The sequence below is a fragment of the Armigeres subalbatus genome, chromosome 1 (genome assembly GCF_024139115.2).
Source record: "Armigeres subalbatus isolate Guangzhou_Male chromosome 1, GZ_Asu_2, whole genome shotgun sequence".
NCBI classification, from domain to species: domain Eukaryota; kingdom Metazoa; phylum Arthropoda; class Insecta; order Diptera; family Culicidae; genus Armigeres; species Armigeres subalbatus.
In genome coordinates, this window is record NC_085139.1 from 81433165 (window position 1) to 81453798 (window position 20634).

The following is a 20634-nucleotide window of genomic DNA, read 5'->3' on the forward strand; positions in this document are numbered from 1 at the left end:
AAGCAGGTTATATAAAATCCAGGCACCACATTTTTTTCCTGACACTTCAAGGAAAATTTTCATATAAAAACAGTAGCAGAAGTTATACTAAAAATACTGTTGACACCGAACATACATTTCATTTTTCGATAGCGAATTCTTGTGTAACTACATATCTCATACGTGTTTATTAAAAAAAAACCAGCAACCCTGCACCACTTGTTACCATAGAAACAGAATTTAACGCTGGACAGGTGAATTATATTTCAATTGTGTTCATAATCATTTTCTGGAAGGAGGAGACTATGACACAATTTTAGACAAAAACCCTCCTCCAGCGCTACATTGCTGGTGGGATTGGTCTACCAAATCTTCGGCCCTGTAGCAAAAAAAAACATCCAGACAAATCTGAAGTCTGGACATCAGAGGTCAACGCAACTCATCACGCTCAACTTGGTTTCACTGGGCGTTACTGCCGAAGTCTTAGTTAAACGGTGTGTTTAGAAAGAAAAATAATGCAATGGTTATTACAAGGTATTGGAGAGAGATACCACAGGCAGTTGATTGCTGTTTCAGTGTAACATTGGTGAACTTCTATTAAGACACAATACGAGCTTTTTTGTTACAGTTGGATAGCAGCCGGGCTACCAATCACCGAAAAAAATGAAAATTTTTGAAATTCCATGTTCTTGAATTGAGCGCATCACAGGGAGGCCTTACAAAGTATACGGAGCAAACAACGGAAGCCATCCACAGAAATTTCTATACTATCTGCCAAAACTACAAAATGCCAGATAACCACGAACAGTATGCAAGTAAACTGTTATCCACGGTGGGAGCATATAACAGTGGTCACATAATGCAGACGTCCATTGAGGTTCAATCAAGTTTGAAATACAGAACATACATAAATACTACTTTGAACTAGTTCGTAGTTTTAATTTTTTGTTGATTTGAAATGTTAAAGAGTAATATTTTGTTCTTAAATTTAATAATACTTCTTCTTATTGGCATTACATCAACCACTGTGATATATGTCGCCTCGGAGCTTCGTGTTCATTTAGCACTTTCATAGTTATTAACTGCGAGGTTTCTAGTCCAAGGTACCATTTTCGCATTCGTATATCATGAGGCTACAATGATAATTTATGCCCAGGGAAGGTGAGAATATTTCCTAGACAAGACCGGGAATCGAACCCAGCCAGTTTAAGCATGGTCTTGCAGTGTAGCAGTTCATCTTACCGCACGGCTAAGGAAGGCTACAGATCTATTCATAATAAACCGTAAGAACTTTTAAGACTGGCAGTAATTTTAATATAACTTCTACTATTTTCATCATATAAAAAATGTTTTTATATGAAAATATTTCTTAAAGCATCAGGAAAAAAAAGTAGTGGTTGGATTTTATATAACTTGTTTTAATTTTTTTTAAAAAATCAGACAAGGTTTTTAGGTTAAAAATATTACCTTAAATAGTAAAAAAGTCAAAATTTCACCGATGAAATATTTTAATCGATACAGATCCTTAAACTAGAGGTCAAAAACTATGACCTAACGGCTTAACATCCGAGGTGCATTCACTTTGCATAATAGTTGCCTTTAAACATAGCGTGGCTTCGTGGATATTATCCCACAATCTGTGGACGTCGCCAGATCCAGTGGCATCTCCTATCAGCTTGTCTAGTTTCTGGTGGTACTGTTCAGCAACTCTTTCAACTGACAAGCGTTGGATATTGAAACGCATCGTTCTGCTGCGTAACTTCATTGCATTGGCAAGCAGCATGGACGGAAAGCTCTATCAAAGATTGGTTCTTGTCATGGAGCTCTCTTAAATATTTTGGTATGGGAATAATGAAAACAGTTACGTGTTGGTTTAATAAACATATTTTAAGGGCTTACATCAATGAACGGTAATTTATGAATGGTTTGATATTAGAGAAACAAATTGTTGGTAAAGATAAAAGCTATTATTATTATTATTGTCTTTATTTAATAGGCTTTCAGCACTTGGCTTGCACACGTCTGGTAGCAAAAAGGCAAAAGTTTCAGAGATCTAGAACTTAAAAAGAAGATATAACGAAAATATGTTCAATGAAAAATTAACCTATTTTGGACATGCCTCAGAATAGTGTTTTTAAACTTACAATGTTCTGCTCGAGATATGAAACTGCTTCAATTGGGTTTTAATAAGTCAACAACAGCATTTACATGTATTAAATCTATGTACAAATAAACGTACAGCCTTTTAAAGTTGACTTCAATTTTACTATGTCGCCTTGGTTTTGGTCTAATCCAGCCGGAATGGGTAAATGCGTGAGAATATTCATGGATCATGCGCTTGTATTGCGTTTTGCTCCGGTAAGTACAGCAAGTAAGCAAGTAAGTACAGAATACTTTGATTGTTGCTTCCAACTGTGATTGATTATTGACGACGGTATTTTTTCGGCTCTTTCAGTCTTTATGATAAGCTAAAACGGGTTTTGCGTCAACTATCCAACGTTTCGGTGTTTATTACACCTTCTTCAGGGATTTAGAGGCTGCGTTTTGTTGTACTTATGACATGACACACATAAGTACAACAAAACGCAACCTCTAAATCCCTGAAGAAGGTGGAATAAATACCGAAACGTTGGATAGTTGACGCAAACCCCGTTTTAGCTTATCATAAAGACTGAAAGAGCCGAAAAAATACCGTCGTCAAAGTACAGAATACTGCTCGTCGGTTCGGTCGCCCTAAGCGCGATTTACACAGCTTTCATATGCCATCGGGTATCTGGTATCGTTGTACTCTGTGCGGTCGAGAAGTAAATCAATTGATAGGCGTTAGATCGTGTTCCTGCTCGGTGTGCAGATAGTTAGTTTGTTCTGGTTTGTGCGGCCTAATTATGGTGAGTTAAAATCATTGTGTATAAAGAATGGCACGGTCGCATTGTTCGCGCATGAAGCGAACGAAAATCAAATATTCCTTCCATTTTGTTAACAACATCTTCTTTGATGTGGTGTTGTTCCATTCCCAAAAATTTCATTCTTCCAACCAACAAAACATGCACTGCTACCTGCTAAAAGTTACGCAAAGCAAGAGCTCTCTATCGTGTACAGTCACCGTCATCATCATCAATGATCATTGCATCACCGCGTCAACAGCGAGAATTTTCTCATCGAAGCCACGCCCCCATATACTTAAAAGAAACATTTTACATTGTCATTGTATACTATTAGACTATATAAGAAATGTGCACAATGTATCTCTTCTTCATTCAGTATTTAGCCATTGTACGGCAATAAACCGTCCAAAGTAAAAAAGCGAAGTAGTTTTCATTCCCCGAAAGCAGCCAAACCAATCAGCTCTTTTCAGAGCTATGAGTTAATTAACCCTCCAGTCTGAGCTATCGACACACCAGGCATTCCTTCACCGAGAAGGAATCGGCCGATCATCCGTGGCATTCCGAAGAGGAATTGGCCGTTCAGCAGGAATCCTCAACCGAAGGATTGGCCTCATCATTCGACTGTCCGTGATCGGACATTTTGGTCCTATCGAACCGGATCTGGACGATCCGTTTTCCGTTTGTTGCAGCCGCAACTGTGATCTGGCAATCAGCCGATTGTCCATCGTTTCCCTCTGTCGATGCTCAGCAGAGTTAGTTAAAATAATTTTCTGGCTGATTCGAGGAGGAAAATTGCGTTTTAGTGCGAAAGTAAGACGCGAGTGTAACCGTGAGTGAAAACGTTATTGAAACTCGTCGCTGACGTCGTGTGATGCCGATTCAACACACACCAAGTAAAATCGAGCAGAAGGAGAGGATGGCGGATCTCAAATCGCTTGTTCACCTACGTGGACAGGTGAAGGCGAAAGTTACGCGCATCCGCAAAGCCGTCGAAGAAGCATCAGGGGCTGCAACCGGGCAGTTGAGTTTGGTGCAATTGAAGCTATACCAACGTAATTTGGATACCCACTACCAGGAGTACTGTGACATCCACCGGCAAATTGTCACACTAACATCCGCCGAGAAGCTATCTGAGCAAGATGAAGCCTACGTCATTTTCGAAACTCAGCACAACGACGCCTGCCTGTTTGTGGAAACGCTTATCCAGTCCATGGAAGCCCCCACCGATATGAGGCTGGTAGCAAGAGGTCAACAAGAACCACCACGCATCATCGTCCAACAGCAACCACTGAAAGCACCCATTCCCACATTCGATGGGAAACCAGAGAACTGGCCACGCTTTAAGGCCATGTTTCTCGATGTGATGAAGACCTCCACCGATTCCGACGCCATCAAGCTGTATCACCTGGACCGAGCCTTGATTGGCAGTGCTGCGGGAATCATCGACGACTCTACCATGCAAGCCAACAACTACGCCCACGCCTGGACGTTGCTGGAGGAACGTTTCGATGACAAGCGACTCATTGTAGATACTCACGTCTTGAGTATGCTACACTTGAAGAAAATGACACAACCCTGTTCCACAGAACTTCGAGAACTGATCGACGATGTAACCCGGCACATCGATGGTCTCAGCCTAATGAAAGAGAAAATGCTTGGAATGTCCGAGCGCTTCGTCGTGAACTTGGAGTGGGAAGCAACTATTCCCCACAAACAAATTCCCACCTACAATGACACCATGGACTTCCTGAAGAAGCGCTGCTCAATCCTCGAGCGGTGTGAAGAAGCGATCCAGAAACCTACCTCGAAGCCGATTCCAGCAAAGGGACCCACTCAACTGAAAACCTATGCCATCACCGAGAAAGCGGAGCCAACATGCCAAGTGTGCGGTGAAGGAAGTCACCCGATCTTCAAGTGCGACGCCATCCGCAAGATGTCCGTTCCAGACCGGGAAGCCAAGGTAAGAGAGCTCAAAGCTTGCTTTAATTGTCTGAGAGTAGGGCATAGGAGCAGTGCGTGCAAGTCCTCATTTACTTGTTGGAAATGTGAAGGTAAACACCATACCCTCCTCCACCCTGACTCTGACGTTTCCCCATCGACACCTGAATCCGATGATTCGGATAAAGAGACTCAAAACCATCAAATACAGTCCACTTCTGCCGTCTATCCTGCAAAAAAGGTTTCAGCTATGTGCAACAGTCTACTTATGACAGCCATAGTTCAAGTTCATGATGCCGATGGAAAACTACGTCCTTGTCGAGTTTTTCTTGATAGTGGTTCACAAGCACACATTGCCTCACGGAAATTCATTCAGTCCCTTAAACTTCCTCGGCTCTCGACAAAGGTTGATATTGTTGGAGCCAATAATCAGAAGTCGTCCCTATCTGAAGTCGTACAGATTCAGATCAAATCTTGCTATTCTGACTACAGTGCAAAATTCGAGTGCCTTGTTGCTGAACAGGTAACTGGAGCAATTCCGTCAGTTCCAATTGACATCCAATCTTGGAAAATTCCTACCGAATTTTCTCTTGCTGATCCAAAGTTCAATCTCCCCGGTGAAATCGATCTTCTTATCGGTATTCAACACTTTTTTCAATTGATGTTGCCAGGACAATTCAAAATTTCTGACAAATTACCTATCCTTCAGGAGACCCGTCTGGGATGGGTGGTCGCTGGAGCGGTTAGCCCAATGCGCGGTATTGATCCCAGATGTTACACAGTAGGAATACAATCATTGGCAAATAATGTTTCGAATCCAAAATTACGGAAAAAACGTCCTACATACTCGTACATTCCACAAAATCTCTACGATACACAAAACCTCAACTCAATCCTACAGACACCTCTTTCGATGAACTGCAACCCATCAAGCGAAACAAAACCATCTGCTGAATTCAAACAATCTTCAAGTATATCAGAAGGTAACTCTCAAAACGCATCCAATTATTGTTCCGGTGCAAACCCGCTTTATGACCTTTTGATAGAATCCCGCAAGTCCATTGTCAGCTCTCGAACTAAAGTAACAAATCGTTAATGAACTCTTTCTTGCTGGCGGGAGAATGTTCGCGCATGAAGCGAACGAAAATCAAATATTCCTTCCATTTTGTCAACAACATCTTCTTTGATGTGGTGTTGTTCCATTCCCAAAAATTTCATTCTTCCAACCAACAAAACATGCACTGCTACCTGCTAAAAGTTACGCAAAGCAAGAGCTCTCTATCGTGTACAGTCACCGTCATCATCATCAATGATCATTGCATCACCGCGTCAACAGCGAGAATTTTCTCATCAAAGCCACGCCCCCATATACTTAAAAGAAACATTTTACATTGTCATTGTATACTATTAGACTATATAAGAAATGTGCACAATGTATCTCCTCGTCATTCAGTATTTAGCCATTGTATGGCAATAAACCGTCCAAAGTAAAAAAGCGAAGTAGTTTTCATTCCCCGAAAGCAGCCAAACCAATCAGCTCTTTTCAGAGCTATGAGTTAATTAACCCTCCAGTCTGAGCTATCGACACACCAGGCATTCCTTCACCGAGAAGGAATCGGCCGATCATCCGTGGCATTCCGAAGAGGAATTGGCCGTTCAGCAGGAATCCTCAACCGAAGGATTGGCCTCATCATTCGACTGTCCGTGATCGGACACGCATCACTTATCAGAGTGAATCCAGATCCAATGATGCCTACCAACTAACTGATAATCCTTCGTATGATTTTTGTGGAGACGCAGAGGTAAACACGGTCTTCAAATAGCACAACCACCTACTAATATTCCTTACCTCTTTCTAACTGACCACAAGGACGTAGGCGGCGTCGTTATTGGTCATTTGAATATTTGAGGCACTGAAACTTGCGCACTGAGAATGCTTGAACAATCCCAGTCAATCATTCAATTGATTCTTTGTACGGATACTTCTAGTTAAAGGATTTGACAACCTAAAGAGAAGATTATAATTTTGAAGTGGCGCGGGACACTGTGGGTTGTCGTAAGTTATTCTGTTTACTTTTACCCTTTTTAGAAGTACACAGAAGTATGTTTTATGATAACGAAATCTCGTAACATCTAGCTTCAATCGGTGTTGTTGGATATTTTCAATCCGGTAACTTCTTAGAAGTCAGCAGCAATGTAACTTCCATTTAATAGCGGCATAATTTCTTTCGTCGAAGTACATGCACCCCATTTTCGAAAGGAACCCATCTCCAGTACATTTGGGATAAAGTAGCATAAATTAAACGACTCAGCCCTCCAATTTGGCGAGTTCTAATGGCGACAAGGGGAGGAATAAGTCAAGATTAGGGAGCAGAGGATATTTTGTTCGGTAAAAATAACATTGCACGGAGCCAACCAATCTTCGAGACTACTATATTCATTCATTATTCACGATGTCGGTGTTAGCAGTTCGTCAATCTGCTCAGTCAGTTCCAGCGTACTGTAGACGTGTTTGCTTCGCACTTGCTACTTTAAGTGCACTATGGGAAAGTCGCACCCAAGTAGGAGACCGAAAGAAGTGCCATCAAAATAGTTTATATTTAATTACTGTATGTAAATGTCAAAAGACATTTACGGATTCTTAACTTTGGATGTACCCTTTTAGATACTCTCAGCTGTATCATAACTCCTGCAGTATGAAAACTTTTACATGATCTTTAAATTAAAACATCATATCTTTTGATAACTTAGGCTGCTGCAAAAAAAATTTAAAAAAATGTTTAAAAAAAGTTTTTTAAAAACAACCCTAAATAAACCAAAAAAATTGGTTTATTTTTCATATGGATTTTATTTTTGACAATCCATGGCTTTTTTCCGCTCGGGCAATGCACATCTTCTGATACCGCCAACTGATACCAATATGATCCTGTACTGTATATCTGTACATTCCGCATTCTACCCCACAGTGTAGTGACTTGCAAACTGTTGAAATACGGGGATGTAGGTAAACTTTGAATTCTTTACCTTTCGTATTACTGTTTTCACCCCATCTTATGAGGAGGGATGATCGGACATGCTTTGTGGAAATGATTCCCCTCCCCCTAATATAAACGCCAGGCTTGCCAGGATGCTTTCTTTCTTGGGGGTGAGTGTGTCCTTAAATTCGCTGCTGTTTGAAGGAAATATAAGAAACGGTATTTTAATTACATTAAAGATTAACGAGTCTGGAGTGAGTGAGTAAGTAAGTTTGATGGAGGGTTAGCGGCTGCGGCTTGACATCAATGCACAGGGGTGAAAATGAGCCTGTCAGAAACAGGATTCGGGTGTTCTAACTGAACTGAGGGGAAAAGATAAGGGGAGTCTGTAACTAATCTTGTTTTATGAACATATGGGGAAGAAATTGGTTTTATGGAAATAAGGTGTGAATGTAATGGTAGTTGTTGAAATATATAAAAAAAAGTTTAGGCAATTTCCTTTGGGTATTGAGCAATTGCTTAGGTTTAATATGCGAACTGTAAATGAGTAAACATCGTGACTTCTAATAATAACACAGACACTGTTATTCTTCACTTTGTGCATAAAAATCTGCTCTTTGATTTTAAACCGTCCAAGCAATTATTCAATCTCAGTTCAGTAAGTGGACAGAAAGATATTTGAATTTTCTATACATCATGTCAATCTTTCAAAAAATACAAATAGTTGACGATGAAGAACAGATGGAATGCGATAATCATAGTAACCTATAGGAATATAGGACTCATGATTATCGTATTAGGTTAGTATTTCTCGGGTACTTATTCAAAAGGACGTATGTGATTTTGTAAACAAAGAATCAAACGTCGATTTGTCCAATCTGATAGCACTCCCACGCAAATCATCACCACAGACAGGTAGGGGAAGCCTTCGGTTACCTGTTAGTGGTGTCGGTTTGCGTGGGAGAGTCATCAGATTGGACAAATCGACGTTGGAATCTTTGTTTACAAAATCACATACGTCCTTTTGAATAAGTACCCGAGATTTGTCATAAAAGTACACCAAATATGCAGTTCACCAAGATACAGCCTCATGGTTACTATGGATAGAGTTCACCTAAATAAAGATTAAAAAAAAAAATACTCGGGATAGAGTCGTCCGACAGCAAAACGGACGAGAAAAACTCAGTGCACGATCTTCCCCTTTGCGATCGCCCAGTTATCGCAGATAAATGGATGGTGCAGTGCGGTCTATGTGAGAGGTGGATTCATTTGTCCTGTACGCTTGATCATAAAGGTATTAAGGACCAAAGCTTTGCGTGTGTTACTTGTGCGCTCCAACACGCCAGGAAATCCATTAAGTCAGTCGCATCCAGTACCAGTTTAGCCAGAAGACGACTTGAACTCCAGCGTCTAGAGGAAGAAAAGGTACTGCAGGAGAATCTTCTTATAGAAGAAGCGAAGAAGATGCTGCACTTCAGAAGAAGGCGTTTAAAGAAGCGAAGGAACGAAAAAAGAGAATAGTGCGAGATAAATTAGTAAAAGCGAACCGTCACATCCGTTTATGGTCTTGCACATGTCAGGCTGTGGCACGTGGGCCTTACATTAACGGTCCAGCTTCTCATAGAATTTGCGTATGTTCTTAGCGTGGTGGTGCTTTTTCCTCCTGAAAATCGAATTTTGTCTGTCCCGCGCCCGTTTGCATCGTGCCTTGTTCACCCTCGTGCTGTATGGTAGTCATTTCGTCCATGCTGCATTCACCGTCATATCACCCAGTCAACACAAGATCGTATATGATGTCACATAAGATGCTAAAGCGCTGTGTTGAACTTAATCTGTGAATTTAAAAAAAAAACACATAAATAAAGATTTAAAAATGATGCTAAAGCGGAGGCCATATAGGTACTTTTCAATACAATATATACGTATATTGCCTCCACTTTAGCATCTTAAGTTGCATAATATACGATTTTGTGTTGACTGGGCAGTTGTTTCTCTGATCCGGGGTCAGCCTGCCTAGTGCAGCGGTTGTGGGGCTTGATGGCAAATAATGTTCAGAGAAAGCAAAGAATATAAATATTTGAGGCAGATTTATCCAGTAGTAAATTTAGCACAAACTTTATATAATTAAAAAAAATACTGGAACTTATTTTTGTAGATGTTTTTGTTTTTCTTTTTAAAAAAATGCTGTTTTTGCTGATTCTAAGTAAACTTTGAATCCATAACACCACAATTTTTCATAGTCCATAGCACCAAATCACTGTTAAGAGCTTTTGTTTAAGGCAAGTATGGAACTCAAACTGGTGTAATCAATAGGGGCAATGGTCAGATGTACTTCTGAAATCACATATGTGATGTTTGAACATGGCTGTTTCATAACGTTCTTGCATAGGCTCGGAATTGCAGATTCCCCGGACTATATATATACTATAAAATACAAAAGAAATACGACTGGAAGATTTGGTGTTTTATTGTGTGGCTTTCTCAGTCTAATTTAGTCAAAACGATTCGTTTTGTTTTGCCCGACGTTTCGGCCTGTATTTTTGGCCTTTTTCAAGGGTGAAACAGTCTACCGTTAATAACGAAAAACGGTAGACTGTTTCACCCTTGAAAAAGGCCAAAAATACAGGCCGAAACGTCGGGCAAAACAAAACGAATCGTTTTGACTAAATTAGACTGAGAAAGCCACACAATAAAATACTACAGAATACTTAGGTGACGTCTGAAGTAGAATCAGAAAAACCCGTAGAGAGGATGCAATGGACGCTAAACTCATTCATACAAGAAACATGCGCGGATAAGCTGCGAGGGTTTCTGTATAGTCGTAGGAGGTCATTTCGGCTAATGGACGGCGATTGCTGCCTGGGCGCTTCCCGACCCCCACACGATCTGAGATGTCTTCTCATGTGTCTGGTTGCAGATTTTCGTTTACCTTACTCCAAGCAAAGGTACGATACACTGAACATAACCTTGCTTTTCGAGAGTTACAGTTCCAATTGATTTATGGAAAGTAATACATTCTTCCAAACAGTCTCAAAATAAATCTCTATTGCTTTGTAAAAATAGCTAATCAGAGTTACACAATACATAGGCTATATGGCACATTGGTTTCCTTCTCAGCCCCATATACATACATATGGTATTTATAAACTGGGATCCAATCGTCACACACTCATTCTCGTGTTCTGAGCACTTTTTGGGGGACATAGGGCCAACGTAAAAGATCTCCATCCTTGAATTGGGCCCTGATTCCTATTGACTTCATTTATTTCTCTGTTAGGGTTCCGTCGCCAGGGGATTCTAGGTATGCCCCTGCTGCGATGTCCTGCCAGATTCCAGCGCTTGCTTGCAAATTTAGTCTCCACTCTTACGTGGTGTATGGGAGGCCTACGTCCATTCACACTGTGTAGTTGCTGTTGATATCGGATCCGAGTTGTAAAAGTTGACATCGGTTGATAAATACTTGCAAATCTAAGAGATCTCCACTAATGCGCACCAAGTATCACTGGCGTATAACATTGCAGATTCCACGTTAGAGTTGAGTATTCAGGGTTTGGTGCCTTGCCTAGACCGCCGCCCAGCGTTGACTGATTTTGGTTTTCGACCTTCTCCACTGTTTGCCCGGCTACCGTGGAGTTGGAGTTGTTCACATCCAATGATTGGGTGTTGTTGATGTTGATGAAGGGAGCGTTCAACCAGGTCATTCAAATTACTCCACTGTTGCGTTAGTACTGCAATAGCGTCATCTGGGTCGAGGTAGTATGATTCCTCTATGGTGGTGGGCTGCAAGAGCGACCGACTAGAACAGTGGTTCTCAACCTTTTTCTTGAGAGGTACCCCTTCAAACTTCTGCATTAATTGAGGTACCCCCTTTTCTTTGCTGTACACAGGAAACACGATTTTTTTCGCTCGTATTTACCTCAAATGTTTCAAAAAACTCTGAATAAATCAAAGAAAATTCACATGATAAGTAATTAACGCATAATTCAACATTTAGGATTAGGTTTCTTAGCCTCTTAAAACGAGGTTTTTGAGCCGCTTAAAAGGAGGCTTCCGGGCTTCTTGAAAGGAGGCTTCTGAGCCTCTTGAAAGGAGGCTTCTGAGCCTCTTGAAAGGAGACTTCCGGGCCTCTTGACAGGAGACTTCCGAGCCTCTTGAAAGTAGGCTTCCGGGCCCCTTGAAAGGAGGCTTCCGGGCCTCTTGAAAGGAGGCTTCCGGGCCTCTTGAAAAGAGGCTTCTGGGCCTCTTGAAAGGAGGCTTCTGGGCCTCTTGAAAGGAGGCTTCTGGGCCTCTTGAAAGGAGGCTTCTGAGCCTCTTGAAAGGAGGCTTCTGAGCCTCTTGAAAGGAGACTTCCGGGCCTCTTGACAGGAGACTTCCGAGCCTCTTGAAAGTAGGCTTCCGGGCCTCTTGAAAGGAGGCTTCCGGGCCTCTTGAAAGGAGGCCTGGGCCTCTTGAAAGGAGGCTTCTGGGCCTCTTGAAAGGAGGCTTCCGGCCTCTTGAAAGGAGGCTTCTGGGCCTCTTGAAAGGAGGCTTCTGGGCCTCTTGAAAGGAGGCTTCCGGGCCTCTTGACAGGAGGCCTCCTGGCCTCTGGGAAGGAGGCTTCTGGCCTCTTGAAAGGAGGCTTCGGGCCTCTTGAAAGGAGGCTTCGGGCCTCTTGAAAGGAGGCTTCTGGCCTCTTGAAAGGAGGCTTCGGGCCTCTTGAAAGGAGGCTTGGCCTCTTGAAAGGAGGCTTCTGGCCTCTTGAAAGGAGGCTTCCGGCCTCTTGAAAGGAGGCTTCCGGGCCTCTGGACAGGAGGCTTCCGGGCCTCTTGAAAGGAGGCTTCCGGGCCTCTTGAAAGGAGGCTTCCGGGCCTCTTGAAAGGAGGCTTCCGGGCCTCTTGAAAGGAGGCTTGGGGCCTCTTGAAAGGAGGCTTCTGGGCCTCTTGAAAGGAGGCTTCTGGCCTCTTGAAAGGAGGCCTGGGCCTCTTGAAAGGAGGCTTCCGGGCCTCTTGAAAGGAGGCTCTGGCCTCTTGAAAGGAGGCTTCCGGGCCTCTTGAAAGGAGGCTTCCGGGCCTCTTGAAAGGAGGCTTCCGGGCCCCTTGAAAGGAGGCTTCCGGGCCTCTTGAAAGGAGGCTTCCGGGCCTCTTGAAAGGAGGCTTCCGAGCCTCTTGAGAGGAGGCTTCCGGGCCTCTTGAAATAAGGCTTCCGGGCCTCTTGAAAGGAGACTTCCAGATCTCTTGAAAGAAGACTTCCGGACCTCTTGAAAGGAGGCTTAAGAGCCTATTGAAAGGAGGCTTCCGGGCCTCTTGAAAGGAGGCTTCCGGGCCTCTTGAAAGGAGGCTTCCGGGCCTCTTGAAAGGAGGCTTCCGGGCCTCTTGAAAGGAGGCTTCCGGGCCTCTTGAAAGGAGGCTTCTGGCCTCTTGAAAGGAGGCTTCCGGGCCTCTTGAAAGGAGGCTTCCGGGCCTCTTGAAAGGAGGCTTCCGGGCCTCTTGAAAGGAGGCTTCCGGGCCTCTTGAAAGGAGGCTTCCGGGCCTCTTGAAAGGAGGCTTCCGGGCCTCTTGAAAGGAGGCTTCTGGGCCTCTTGAAAGGAGGCTTCCGGGCCTCTTGAAAGGAGGCTTCCGGGCCTCTTGAAAGGAGGCTTCCGGGCCTCTTGAAAGGAGGCTTCCGGGCCTCTTGAAAGGAGGCTTCCGGGCCTCTTGAAAGGAGGCTTCCGGGCCTCTTGAAAGGAGGCTTCCGGGCCTCTTGAAAGGAGGCTCTTGAAAAGAGGCTTCCGGGCTTCTTAAAAGGGGGCTTCCCGGCCTCTTGAAAGGAGGCTCTTGAAAGGAGGCTTCCGGGCCTCTTGAAAGGAGGCTTCCGGGCCTCTTGAAAGGAGACTTCCAGATCTCTTGAAAGGAGACTTCCAGATCTCTTGAAAGGAGACTTCCGGGCCTCTTGAAAGGAGGCTTCCAGGCCTCTTGACAGGAGGCTTCCGGGCCTCTTGAAAGGATGCTTCCGGGCCTCTTGAAAGGAGGCTTCATGGTCTCTTGAAAGGAGGCTTCCTGGCCTCTTGAAAGGAAGCTTCCTGGCCTCTTGAAAGGAGGCCTCCGGATCTCTTGAAAGGAGGCTTCCGGGCCTCTTGAATGGAGGCTTCCGGGCCTCTTGAGAAAATATGACTAAGTCTGATATGGAACACAGAAACCTATGTATGACAAGTCTGTTACTCGGGTAGTTCAGAAGCATGTATGTTTGTCTGTATGTATGTATGTATATATGTATGTATGTAGTTGTCCACCATCCTACAGAATAATTCGATTATCAAAAATGTGGGTAGCGGACCCGCCATTACGCTTTTTTGTTCGAGGTACCCCCTAGGGTTTTCGAAGGTACCCCCAGGGGTACATATACCCCAGGTCTAGAACCGCTGGACTAGAAAATACAGCTGTGAAAAGATCGTTCGTTGAAGAATAAAGGAACTCAGGTAGTGGATGCTCTGGAAGGTAGCAGCGTAAAATGCTAGAAATGTAGAAAATGTAGAAACTCAAATCCACCAAAATTCGGAATATTTTTTTTAAATGCAAATAAATGGTCAGTCATTAATTTAAAAAAAAAACTAAATTCAGACCAATTTCTGAATAAGAATCTAAAGGTACAATGCCTGGAAATTGGGAGGATCTTCCAATGGAGATTCAACCGTATTCAACCGTCTAAGACGAGTTAAGGTTACCATTTAATTCCACCAATTATTTCGATATCTTTGCAGATACGTATTCCGACTACAACTGTGTGGTCGTCTTCAGTGTGCCGTACTTGACTTGAGTCGAGTCACTGAGTTGTGGTCGAAATACATATCTGCAAAGATATCGATATAATTGGTGGAATTAAATGGAGGTTTTTCAGACAAGTTTTTTCTGGTAGCTGGAAGGGTTCGCCGTAGTCACAACCATCAGTTTGGTTTTGTTAATATGGTTAACTAAACCTGAACTCTGCTTACCTAAATGGAACGTTCATTAATTACATAAGTGTGACAATCCATAGGGGGCCTCCTTAGCCGTGCGGTAAGACGCGCGGCTACAAAGCAAGACCATGCTGAGGGTGGCTGGGTTCGATTCCCGGTGCCGGTCTAGGAAATTTTCGGATTTGAAATTCTCTCGACTTCTCTGGGGATAAAGTTATCATGGTATTAATCTCATGATAAACGAATGCAAAAATTGTAAATTGGCTTAGAAACCTCGCAGTTAATAAATGTGAAAGTGCATAATGAACACTAAGCTGCGAGCTGTGTTGAACTTAATCCTAGAATTAAAAAAACACATTAAAAAAGTTAAAAAAAAAAAAAAAAAAAAAAAAAATAAACTAAGCTGCGAGGCGACTCTGTTGACTGATGTAATACCAAGAAGAAGAAGAAGACAAATTCTTAAAAACAATTAAGTCAAAATAATATTTGAGGGGCAACAAAAAAAAACATTCGGTTAATTTCGGTTCAATCAAAGTTAATTGCCTATTTCCGAGGATTAAACCACCCGACTTGGACGTTAATTTACAATGTTATGAAAACTCATAAATGAATATGTACGTTATGTGGAAGATATTGATTTGGAAAATGTATTGGAGGTAACCACTTTCCCTTCGATGGGACTCGAACCCATGACCCTCCAGTAGGCTAGACTGGTGCTTTAACCAACTAAGCTACGAAGGACCTCCGTCGGCCTTCGCAACCTAGCGGCTACTAAACGAGCTCGAGATTCCCAAATTGGACGCAATGTCAAATCACTCGCAATCCATTTCTCAAGCCAATACTTCCACATGTGTATAGTACACGTCCACATTAGAGGAGCGTGAGATTTAGAATGTCTGGCGGATATACACATTCTTCATCAGCAACTGTACTGATCAAGTGAGACGCGCGGCTACAAAGCAAGACCATGCTGAGGGTGGCTGGGTTCGATTCCCGGTGCCGGTTTAGGCAATTTTCGGATTGGAAATTGTCTCGACTTCCCTTTGCATAAAAATATCATCGTGCTAGCCTCATGATATACGAATGCAAAAATGGTAACCTGGCTTAGAAACCTCGCAGTTATTACTGTGAAAGTGCTTAATGAACACTAAGCTGCGAGGCGGCTCTGTCCCAGTGTGGGGATGTAATGCCAATAAGAAGAAGAAGAAGATCCTTCATCACCTCAACGATCCCATGACAAAGCCTTTACTCCACTTATTGCAGTATGTCCTACCATTGGTTAACAAAGTCAATCGTTTCTCCCGATCGGAAAGCCCTGAGTTTACGAAAATTGACAGTGAAATCAAATCACTTTTGCTGATTCTTCTTTCCAACGTCTATGAAGGAAGATGACCTCGCATGCCACGAGACGAGCCAGCCAGGAAACGCATGTAATTTATATGTGGAGCTAGTGAAACAAATAACCAAACGCTTTTACTTTAATAATCCCACTCTTAGGACAGCTTCACTCATCGCTTCAAAGAATATGGAGAACATTACCAAACTGTGTTCGATCATGAAGAAGTTTCCAAACTTCTTTAAGAGCGGAGACACAAAAGTGAGAGAACAAATTTCGGGAGTTCAGGGTCGCAGTTCTTTGTCAAAAAATTGAAACTAAGATCGAAGAGCAGGACGATATAGGAACGAGATGTGCGAAATTAATGGGCAGTAAACGCCGAGATGGAATTTCCATTATTAAGAAAGTTCGTCAACAATTTTCTTCTCATCACCTCATTCGTCAGCAGCTGCCGAAAGGGTGTTTTCGCAGTAGAACTTAAATAAAACTAATATTAGAAACCTACTAAATACCTACTAAATACCTACTAAATCCATCGTGCTGGATGCATCAAAATGTTATGTTGAAAAGAAGGGAGGAGTTGGCCAAAAATTCGCAATTCAAAAAATGTATTGACACCAAAAACCTGAATGATTTATAGCTTTGATTCACCTTGATTTGCAATAAATGGATTGCTACAAAAATACAGTCACAGACCAACGGACATAATACATTGGACACTCCATTTCTGGACATCCATGGACATTTAAAAACGGCAAACTTAATAACAAAAAACGGTAGACTGTTCCACCCTTGAAAAAGTCCAGAAATACAGGCTGAAACGTCGGGCAAACAAAACGAATCGTTTTGACTAAATTAGACTGAGAAAGCCACACAATAAAACATTATTTTTTAAATAATATGCAGAATTTCTTTTGAAATTCTTCCTAAAACTCTTTCGTGCGTTTCAGAATTATCTTCGGTAATTCTGCCAGAAATTACTTCAGTAATTCTTCCAGTAATTCTTTCTTGAATTCTTGTATGCATTCATTGGCGATATCTTTCAGGCATTCCTCCATATTTTTTTCCAAGGGATTCGAGATGAATTCCTTTGGAAATTCTTCTAGGAATATCTTTGAATACTGTTCCAGGATTTTCTCTGGAAGTTGCTCCAGGAATTAATTTGGAAATTCCTGCAATAATTCCTCCAGGAAATCCTTCTGGAATACAGGAACTTACTCGAAGTTTCCTTCAGAAATTGCTCCGCAAGTTTCGTACATAAATTCCCCCGGAAGTACCTTGAGCAATTCCTCCGGGAGATTCTTGAAAATTGAAAATGCACGGGGCCCAAAATCTGGCGGAAATTTTTTCCGAGGATACCTTTATCAGGAGGGGTGGCGAAGAAAAAAAAATAGCGAATCCTGAAGAATGTTTATTATACGCTTCTGAGTGTTTTCCGAAAAAAACTTTTGCAGGAATAGTGATTGGAATTTCAATAGAATAAATTTTATTTATTATGAATTCTTGTAGAATAAAAAATCTTCTTTACATTAATTCTATACGGAATTCTTGGTATAAAAATGTGCACGTGTGGGATTATTGAATATAATTAAATACTTATATCCGCCCATAAGTAAATTCCACTATCCGCAAAATTCAGTTCACGCACTTAAAAAATTTAATTTATGATGATCTGATTAGTCAAGGCCAACACACTGCCAGTGCACTGGATGTCCTGGATCATATGTCTCGAATCAAAACAAACACTATGCTACTAAGTTCCTAATGTTTACGGAAGGTGGTTAAATTTACGTAGAAAACATCGAAGCCAGTGAATTCGTTAATGCGAGAATCATCAGTGAAATATCTGTTGTTGCAATTGACATGTTCATATTTTTCAAAAAAAAAGTGGGGGAATAAATATTTTTCGAAGGTGATCTGGTATTCCATGAATATCATGTTTCGTGGACAGATCGTATTCAATTGAGGAACTGTCGTTGGTGAAGTGAACTCAAGGTGGATTATAACACGGAAGACAAAGATCTGTTGATATGTGGTTGAGATAAACTCTAAGGAATCTTGAACGACAAGTCAGTTCAAGCATTTTATCGAAGTTATCTGTGTGTTACTTGTTCCACATTTGATGAGTATTCTTAGTGAGAGCTCCCAGTAAAGGAGTGATTCCAGCAAGCACCTCCAGGCTCATGTTATGCGTGAATGCATACAGCCAAGGTCGTTTTCACCATCAAGACATACCTAATTTTATTCACTGCAAATAATTCCCTGAAAAGCTGCCTAATCTACTACCAGATTTCTTTTTATTAGTTCATATTCAAATTAGCTTCAAACTAAAACATATTTAAAACTTACAGAACGTTGCTCGGGTTTTTTGTTGAATTTTAAATGACAATTTATGAGTTTGTGACTTCCACTCTAGATCAATTTTCGTGCAAACGCATTTCAAACGGTTTACTTACAATATAACTTATTATTGTATTTTTTCAACGTTTTCCGTCAAATTTTGAAACCATTTGTACATATACATAAACACTGCTTATCCCTCGACGATTTGATTAGTGAGGAAATCTTGCAAATCGAACGTAAGTTATCTCACCTCAAAGAAAATGAGAATTTATTTTTATATACTATATACTATATATTTTTATAGATTTTTCAAATAAGGCCAAGAAACCAAAAATGACAATTCACTTGGAGCTCGTCAATCTGCTCCCCAGGCTACAGTGAAGCGATTATATTTTCACCGGGGGTGTACCTATATCCACCTGCCAAAACAAATATCCCTAATTACATAGGTTATCATCTCTGCTCTACCCACATCAAATATCAAGACACCTTCACCCCGGATTATGAATCAATAACTTAATTTGCATAAATTAGTGGCCGCTGCTTCCGTACCATAGGAGAGAATCTTCTTCCCCATACGGTTGATAATCGTCTCCAACACGTTATCGTTTGATGACGATGTACATTATAATAACGTATTTATGATGCCAATAATTAATACAAACAGGATACACTTGCTTTTGACATCCGGAAGCAGATCCCTGTTCCCAGCCATCTAATCTGAATGCGAATAATGCTACTAACTACTCCCTCTATTGGAGGTATAATCTGAGGCAACACGCTATAAACTGCATCTTGCCGGCTATCTGATTCGTTGATGCCGATCAGCTCTGTAGCCGAGGATTGTAATTTATGCACAACATATTGGCACCTGCCAGATCGCAATTTGCCTGCCACTGGACCGTGGATAACAGATCACCCTTACCGTATCCACCTTCTATCGTTTTCTGCTCTATTGTGCACCAGTTTCAATCTACCGAGGGATGCACCCACCACCGCACCGTACGTAGCACAGCTTCCAGATGCTAATCAGTAGCATCTAATTTCAAAACAGGATTATCTTCTACGACGACGACAGACGCCCTTCGTTCCATCATTTGTTATATTTGTATCATGGGCCCCGGTGAGCATCAGAAGGGCGAACCGATTGATCAACCCTGGGCTAGGCAAGAACGACGACGACACCGCGTCGGTGAAATATCACTCGGGCATCAATCACTTGCACACGCGTCGCTGCTGGATTTCATTGGCAGTTGTTCGAGCATGGAAAATGTGTAATTTTCATCGAGTCTTACCTCACTCTACCGGAACTTAGAAGAAAAGAATATTTTTACATGATTGACTATTAATAGAGAAATATTGCGTTGCTGTAGCGGAATAAGGTAGATGGGAAATTTAAATTGCACTTTGCTCAGCGAACCTTGGGATATTGCCGTTTAAAGCGACCTTTCTCTCTCCCTCATTGATGATAAAAATAAATTGTCATAGTGGAGGACGTCTGAGGGTAAATCCGACAAAATCAAACAGATATTTCAGTATGATGAGAAGCTCGTAGATGACCAATTTTGGAACGTCATATTCAATCTTAGTTATGAAATTGTAATATTATTTTGAAGTACATATTGTCACGGACATACCGAGACCTTTAAACTTCTCAAAGGCAAACACGTCATTTTATAGTTCAAAGTGAGCTCTAAGTTGCAGCAATTATTTATAGATTTATGTTAGATATAGAATGTAGTTTGAGAAATTTTTGTGGTCAATTGTTATCGGCAGACCCGTGGAAGCATGGATATTGAAGCTTGTGAGGAACAAAGCTTTTTTTACGTGTATTTTGTGAGCTTTTTTTATTTATAGCACGCTACAAAATATCTGCTAAAACCCATGAGATTGATAGAGAAATAAAGAAAAGAAAGTTCCTGCCACTGTGATGTCATCGCATCGGTTGTCAACACATGCCATTGCCACCACCGCATATCATCCAGATTGTTGAATCTGTGAGGCAGTGTAGGGTGATTTACATTCGACATTACTTTTCCAACATTTGCCAATATGCTACCGGTGTTGATGGCAGGCTTGATATTTCCTGTATTAAATAGGATCAGGCAGAATCGCACGAACACGAACGCAGTCAATTCAGTGGCAAATCGCTGTGTAGGCAGGCAGCCCTCCTCCGTACCTTCGACGATTTCCCAGCTCATGCATTTTGAATTAGGCGATATCAACAGGATTCGATCGGCGGCGTCGTTGCCGCACGGTACCTACCTA